The sequence below is a fragment of the Papio anubis genome, chromosome 5 (genome assembly GCF_008728515.1).
Source record: "Papio anubis isolate 15944 chromosome 5, Panubis1.0, whole genome shotgun sequence".
NCBI classification, from domain to species: Eukaryota; Metazoa; Chordata; class Mammalia; order Primates; family Cercopithecidae; genus Papio; species Papio anubis.
This window is the reverse complement of record NC_044980.1, coordinates 173,548,317-173,556,071: the sequence shown is the minus strand read 5'-3', so window position 1 is coordinate 173,556,071 and position 7,755 is coordinate 173,548,317.

Here is a 7,755-nt window from a genome sequence, read left to right as displayed (position 1 = left end):
TGACTTGTCCAGAGAGAGGTTCTTCCCAGGTCAGAGGGGTTCCTAGTCTGTCACTGATGGACATTTGGGGTTGGTTGATTCCAAGTCTTTGCTATTGTGAATAGTGCCATAATAAACATACTGTGCATGTGTCTTTATAGCAGCAGCATGATTTTATAATCCTTTGTTCTGCAGTGATGATGGGATGGCTGAGTCATATGGTACATCTAGTTCCTAGATCGCCAGGAATCTCTGTACTGTTTTCCACTAATGGTTGAACTAGTTTGCAATCCACCAACAGTGTAAAAGTGTTCCTATTTCTCGCATCCTCTCAGCACCTGTTGTTTCCTGACTTTTAATAGTGCCATTCTAACTGGTGTGAGATGGTATCTCGGCCTGGTTTTGATTTGCATTTCTCCTCTGAGTGGCCAGTGATGATGAGCATTTTCATGTGTCTCTGTTGGCTGTATGATATGGCTTCTTTTTGAAATGTCTGTTCATATCCTTTGCCCTTTTTGAGGATGGGGGTTGTTTGGCTTTCTTGTAAATTTGTTTGCTTGAGTTCTTTGTAGGTTCTGGATATTAGCCCTTTGTCAGATGAGTAGATTGCAGAAATTTTCTCCCCATTCTGTAGGTTGCCCTGTATTATTCCTCTGATGGTAGTTTCTTTTGCTGTGTTTGGCTCTTACTTTAGTTTTAATGAATCCCATTTGTCAGTTTGGCTTTTGCTGCCGTTGCTGCAGTGTTTTAGACGCCCAGAGTCTTTGCCCATGCCTATGTCTGAATGATAATGGTACTACCTGGGTTTTCCTCTAGAGGGTTTTTATGGTATTAGGTCTAACATTTAAATTCATCCATCTTGAATTAATTTTAAGTATAAGGAGTAGAAAAGGTTGAGTTTCAGCTTTCTACTTATGGCTAGCCAATTTTCCCAGCACCATTTTATTAAATAGAGAGTCCTTTCCCCATTTCTTGTTCTCTCAGGTTTGTCCAAGGTCAGATGTATTTCTTGGAATGTGTGGTACTATTTCTGGACTCTGTTCTGTTCATTTTAGTATTATCTTTTGTAATTTTTTATTTGTGGTTACTCTGGGATTTATATAAAAATCTTAAACTTTTAAACTGATACCAACTTAACTTTTGTGGCAAACGAATACTCTAGACTTTTCCTCTCTCATAATTGATAATCTTGTTGCTTCAGTTTAGATCTTTCTATGCTGTATTATTGTCCTTCTTTCTTATAGTTATCACTGATCATTTTGATGTTTTATACTGGAGATCTGAAAGATTATATACCTCCATTTCAGTAATATAGTATTCTGAATTTGATTATTAATTTATGTCTACCAGTGAGGATTATACCTTCATATGTTTTCATGTCAGTAGTTGTTGTCCTTTCACTTCCAGGTGAAGCACTTTATTTTTATTTTTTATTTTTGAGACGGAGTCTCCCTCTGTTGCCCAGGCTGGAGTGTGGTGGCGGATCTCAGCTCACTACAAGCTCCGCCTCCCGGGTTCACGCCATTCTCCTGCCTCAGCCTCCCGAGTAACTGGGACTACAGGCGTCCACCACCTCGCCCAGCTAATTTTTTGTATTTTTAGTAGAGATGGGGTTTCACCGTGTTAGTCAGGATGGTCTCGACCTCGTGATCTGCCCGCCTTGCCCTCCCAAAGTGCTGGGATTACAGGCGTGAGCCACCGCACCAGGCCGATGAAGCACTTTCTTAAATGTTTCTTGTAAGGCCAGTCTTGTGGTGATGAATTCTCTCTGCTTTTGCTTGTCTGGGAAATACTTTATTTCTGAGGTATATCTCTGCTGGGTCTGTTATTCTTAGCTAACATTTTTCTTTTAGCACTTGGAATAAATCATCCCTTTCCCTCCCATTCTGCAATATTTCTGCTAAGAAATGCGCTGACAGTCTATTGTAGCTTTCCTTATGTGTAATTTGTTACTTTTCTCTTGCTGATTTTAGAACTCTCTCTTTGTTGTTGATTTCTGACAGTTTGAATATAATATACCTCAAAGATGACCCATTTAGATTGAATCTATAAAGGGTCCTTTAAGATTTATGGATCTAGTCGTTCATATCTCTTCCAAGGCTTGGGCAGATTTCAGCTATTATTTTGTTAAATAAGCTTTCTATGCCTTTCACCATCTTTTCTTCCTCTAGAACTCTCATAATGCAAAAGTTTCTTTGCTTAATAGTCATTTAAGTCCTGTAGGCTTTCTTTGTTCTTTTTCGTTTTTTTCCTCTTTCATTCCTCTGACTAGGTTACTTCAAAAGACCTGTCTTTGAGTTTATAAATTCTTTCTTCTGTCTGATATAGCCTGTTGTGAAGCTCTCAATTGCATTTTTTTGGTCATTGAATTCTTCAGTTCCAAGATTTCTGTTTGGTTCTTTATGATTTCTATCTCTGTTGAATTTACTATTCAGGTCATAGCTTATTTTTTCATTTTGTTGTCTGTCTGTATTCTGTTGCTTCTCACTGCATTTCTTAAGATGATTATTTTGAATTCCTTTTCAGGCAATTCATAACTTTCCATTTCTTTGGGGTCAGTTACTGGAGAATTATTGTCCTCTTTCATTGACTTCATGTTTCCTTTTTCATGTTTCTTGTGTTGCTGCATTAATACCTGTGGATCTGGTGCAATGGTCGCCTCCTCTGATATTGTAGAGTGGCTTTTGCAGGGAAAGTTTCGCCTGCAGATATGTCTTAGAGTGTCATTTGGGTAGGGTTCATGGGCTTTGGTTTTGAATGGACACAGTAGTCTCTCTGCAGTTTTTCAGCTGTAGTGGTCTAGGCTGCAGAAGTTTGTGCAGCTGGCCTGCCAGATCTGAATGGGGATCACCTGGGAGTTGTGTGCCTCACCAGTAAGTGCAGGGGCCAAGCTGCCTGTGATTGGAACCCCTTGGAAGCAACACCTGGCTGGTGAGTGTGCTGGTGGTATACTCCTGTTATGCAAAAATTAGTTCTCTTGATGGTGTTCTGTAACTCTTGTAGTCTTTCTTCATTTTTATGCTTTTTCTTCTTGCTCTTCTGACTGGATAATTTTAAAAATTTCTGTCTTTAAGCTAATCAGTTTTTTATTTGCCCTGATTGAGCCTGCTGTTGAAGTTTTCTGTTGACTTTTTTTTAGTTCAATCATTGTATTCTTAATCTCTAGGATTTATATTTGGTTTCTTAAAAATTGTTTCTATTCATTCACAGGAATTAACCTTCACTGTTTAGTTTAGCCTGTGATTCTGGATGGGCCAACTGGTAGTGACCACAGGCAGGCAGAGCTTGCTGTTGAGTTCTCTGTCTGGGTGGGCTGACGCTTTTTCTCTGAGGTCAAGTGGGGCTGCTGGCTGGGCTCTACTGTCCAGCGAGACCACTGGCTGGGCTCTGCAATTATGTGGAACTGCTGACTGGGCACTGCAGTTACCACTAATGAGGCCAGGTCACAGCATATATTCCCTGGCCAAGCAGTTTTGCTATTTGAGTTCTGCAGTTGGACTGGACTGCAGGATGGACCCAAAAGCAAGACAGAATGTTGCTCAGGATGAACTAGACTAGAGGCTGTGCTCAGTAAAAATGGATGATACGGGCTTGCTCTCCAGCTTTGGGGTGAACTCTGGGGCTGGTTCAGACTGCTGTGTAGTCTCCTGTGTTGCGCAGGTCCAGCCCCTGTGCTCTGCAAAAATGTGTGGTGCAGGCATCTCCCTGCTTGGGCAGAGCCTTGGGTGGGCTTTGTAGCTGAGTCAAGTGTCTGTTTGGCCTCTCATGTCAAGTATATGTGGCCCTTGTGCTTTGCCTAAACGCACTGTGGTGGGAATTTTCATGCCCGAGTATGGCCTTGGCATGGGCTGTGAGGCTGGTCATGGAGGCTGGCCATCTAGGTACTCAAGCCAGTTTGAACAACTTCTGGGAGAAACTAGCTGAGGTTTGTGGGTGGATCCTGCCATTGGCTGGCACTTCTGACTGGGCACCACCACTGGCAGGAACACAGAGCTATCCCAGCAATCCATGTTATCATCACTGTGACCTCTGCTTCACTTCTTTGTTTCCACCTGACCAAAGATAGTCTAGTCTTGCCTATACTTCCAATGTTCCCCATGAGGAAGGGCCACAGTGGTAGGCTTCCTGGGAAGCATTTTAGAATGCTAGGGAAGCTGGATGTCCACCTCTGGCCTTCTTCTCACTGTAGAAATTACGCATCAAAATGAATCTTCTCTCTGTGGTGCTGTGTGGACTTGGGGGAGGGGAAGGAGCAAAGTGGTCAAAGCGAGACCATACCTCTTACCCTTCTAATGTGGTTTTTATTTGGCCCTATGGTCCACATGGGTGTCTCAGGCTCGCTCCCAAGTTTTGGAGTTTCACAGAGGTGTTCTTGTCTGTGGATGGTTTCTAGTTGAACTTTCTGTTGGGGAGGAAGTGAAGCATGGAACTTCCTGTTCTGCTGTCTTGCTGATATCGCCCTCTGGCCTAACTTCTGATTTGGGACCTATGACACAGCTCCCTACCCACTACCCTAAGGGGAAAACTCAGAGGAAGGCCCCAGGAGGCAGGGTCCTTAGAGCCTCCAATAGCTCGTTTCTATAGAGATTTGACCCTGGCACTATCCTGGGTCTCAGTAACAGACACCAGGACCTGTGTTCCTGTCTATAGCTGCTTTGATTTGTTTTATTCACCCTTTTGTAATGAAAAGCAACATGGTGGTTGGAATTTTTGAGGGGAGAGGTTCATTATATTGGCACTCATTGATTCCATTTTGACTACCATTATTATGTAGTATTAACTTTTTCACTTACTGTTTCTTGTTCATAATATTTGTCCTTATTTACTTTGGGAGGTATAGTGAATGACATCCTTCAGTTATGATTAAAGATAATTGTTCTAATATTGGAAGTGAGGGATTTTTTAAAAGCCTTGTTTCATTACTATTTGATGTGTGCTAACTAGTTGAATCTCTGAAACTGTTTCACATTTCCTGATTTCAACTGCTAATATAATGAACTGAGACTCAGATGAATCATGTTTTTCATATGGAACCACAAAAAAGCCTGCATAGCCAAGACAATCGTAAGCAAAATGAACAAAGCTGGAGGCATCACGCTACCTGACTTCAAACTATACTACAAGGCTACAGTAACAAAAACAGCATGGTACTGGTACCAACACAGATGTATAGACCAATGGAACAGAACAGAGGCCTCAGAAATAACACTACACATCTACAACCACTTGACTTTTGACAAACCTGACCCAAACAAGCAATGGGGAAAGGATTCCCTATTTAATAAATGGTGCTGGAAAAACTGGCTAGCCATATGTAGAAATCTGAAACTGGGTCCCTTCCTTACACTTTATACAAAAATTAATTCAAGATGGATTAAAGACTTAAATTTTAGACCTAAAACCATAAAAATCCTAGAAGAAAACCTAGGCAATATCATTCAGGACATAAGCATGGGCAAAGACTTGATGACTAAAACACCAAAAGCAATGGCAACAAAAGCCAAAATTGAGAAATGGGATCTAATTAAACAAAAGAGCTTCTGCACAGCAAAAGAAACCACCATCAGAGTGAACAGGCAACCTACAGAATGGTAGAAAATTTTTGCAATTTAGTCATCAGACAAAGGACTAATATCCAGAATCTACAAAGAACTTAAACAAATTTACAAGAAGAAAACAAGCAACCCCATCAAAAAGTGGGCAAAGGATATGAACAGACACTTCTGAAAAGAAGACATTTATGCAGCCAATAGACACATGAAAAAAATGCTTATCATAACTGATCATCAGAGAAATGCAAATTTTGTTTTTTGTTGCCATTGCTTTTGGTGTTTTAGAGATAAAGTCTTTGCCCTTGCCTACATCCTGAATGGTATTGCCCAGGTTTTCTTCTGGGATTTTTATGGTCCTAGGTCTTACGTTTAAGTCTTTGATCCATCTTGAGTTAATTTTTGTATAAGGTGTAAGGAAGGGGTCCAGTTTCACTCTTCTGCGTATGGCTAGCCAGTTTTCCCAAGACCATTTATTAAACAGGGAATATTTTTTCCATTGCTTGTTTGTGTCAGGTTTGTCAAAGATCAGTTGGTTTTATATGTGTGATGTTATCTCCCAGGCCTCTCTGTTCTCTGTTCCATTGGCCTAAGTATCTGCTTTGGTAACAGTACCATGCTGCTTTTGTTACTGTAGCCTTGTAGTATAGTTTGAAGTCAGGTAGCATGATGCCTCCAGCTTTGTTCTTCTTGCCCAGGATTGTCTTGGCTATGTAGGCTCTTTTTTGGTTCCATATGAAGTTTAAAGTAGTTTTTTCCAATTCTGTGAAGAAAGTCAGTGGTAGCTTGATGGGGATAGCATTGAATCTATAAATTACTTTGGACAGTGTGGCCATTTTCACGATATTGATTCTTGCTATCCATGAGCATGGAATGTTTTTCCATTTGTTTCCTCTCTTGAATTTTATTGAAGGCCTTTTCTGCATCTATTTAGATTATCATGTGGTTTTTGTCATTTGTTCTCTTTATGTGTTGATTGCATTTATTGATTTGCATATATTGAACCAGGCTTGCATTCCAGAGATGAAGCCCACCTGATCGTGGTGGATAAGCTTTTTGACGTGCTGCTGGATTCTGTTTGCCAGTTTTTGTTGAGGATTTTCGCATAGATGTTCATCAGGCATATTGTCCTGAAATTTTCCTTTTTTATTGTGTCTCTGCCTTGTTTTGGAATCAGGATGATGCTGGCCTCATACAATGAGTTAGGGAGGATTCCCTCTTTTTCTATTGTTTGAAATAGTTTCAGAAGGAATGGTACCAGTTCCTCTTTGTACCTCTGGTAGAATTGGTCTGTGAATCTGTCTGGTCCTGGGCTTTTTTGTTGTTGTTGGTAGGCTATTAATTACTGCCTCAACTTCAGAACTTGTTATTGGTCTATTGAGGGATTCGATTTCTTCCTGGTTTAGTGTTGGGAGAGTGTGTATGTCCAGAAATTTGTCCATTTCTTCTAGATTTTCTAGTTTATTTGCATAGAGGTGTTTATAGTATTCTTGGATGGTAGTTTGTATTTCTGTGGGATCAGTGGTGATATCCCCTTTATTATTTTTTATTGTGTCTATTTGATTTTTCTCTCTTTTCTTCTATATTAGTCTAGCTAGTGGTCTATCTATTTTGTTAATCTTTTCACAAAAGATTAACTCCTGGATTCATTGATTTTTTGAAGGGTTTTTCATGTCTCTATCTCCTTCAGTTCTGCTCTGATATTAATTATTTCTTATCTGCTGCTAGCTTTTGAATTTGTTTGCTCTTGCTCCTCTAGTTCTTTTAATTGTGAGTTAGAGTGTCAATTTTACATCTCTTCCACTTTCTGATGTGGGCATTTAGTGCTATAAATTTTTCTCTTAACACTGCTTTGGCTGTGTCCCCGAGATTCTGGTTTGTTGTGTCTTTGTTCTCACTGGTTTCAAATAACTTTGTTATTTCCGCCTTGATTTTGTTATTTACCCAGTAGTCATTCATGAGTAGCCTGTTCAGTTTCCATGTAATTGTGTGGTTTTGAGTGAGTTTCTTAATCCTGAGTTCTAATTTGACTGCAGTATGGTCTGAGAGACTGTTATGATTTCCATTCTTTTGCATTTGTGGAGGAGTGTTTTACTTCCAATTATGTGGCCAATTTTAGAGTAAGTACTATGTGGTGCTAGGAAGAATGTGTATTCTGTTGATTTTGGGTGAAGAGTTCTATAGATGTCTATTAGGTCTGTTTGGTCCAGAGCTGAGTTCAAGTCGT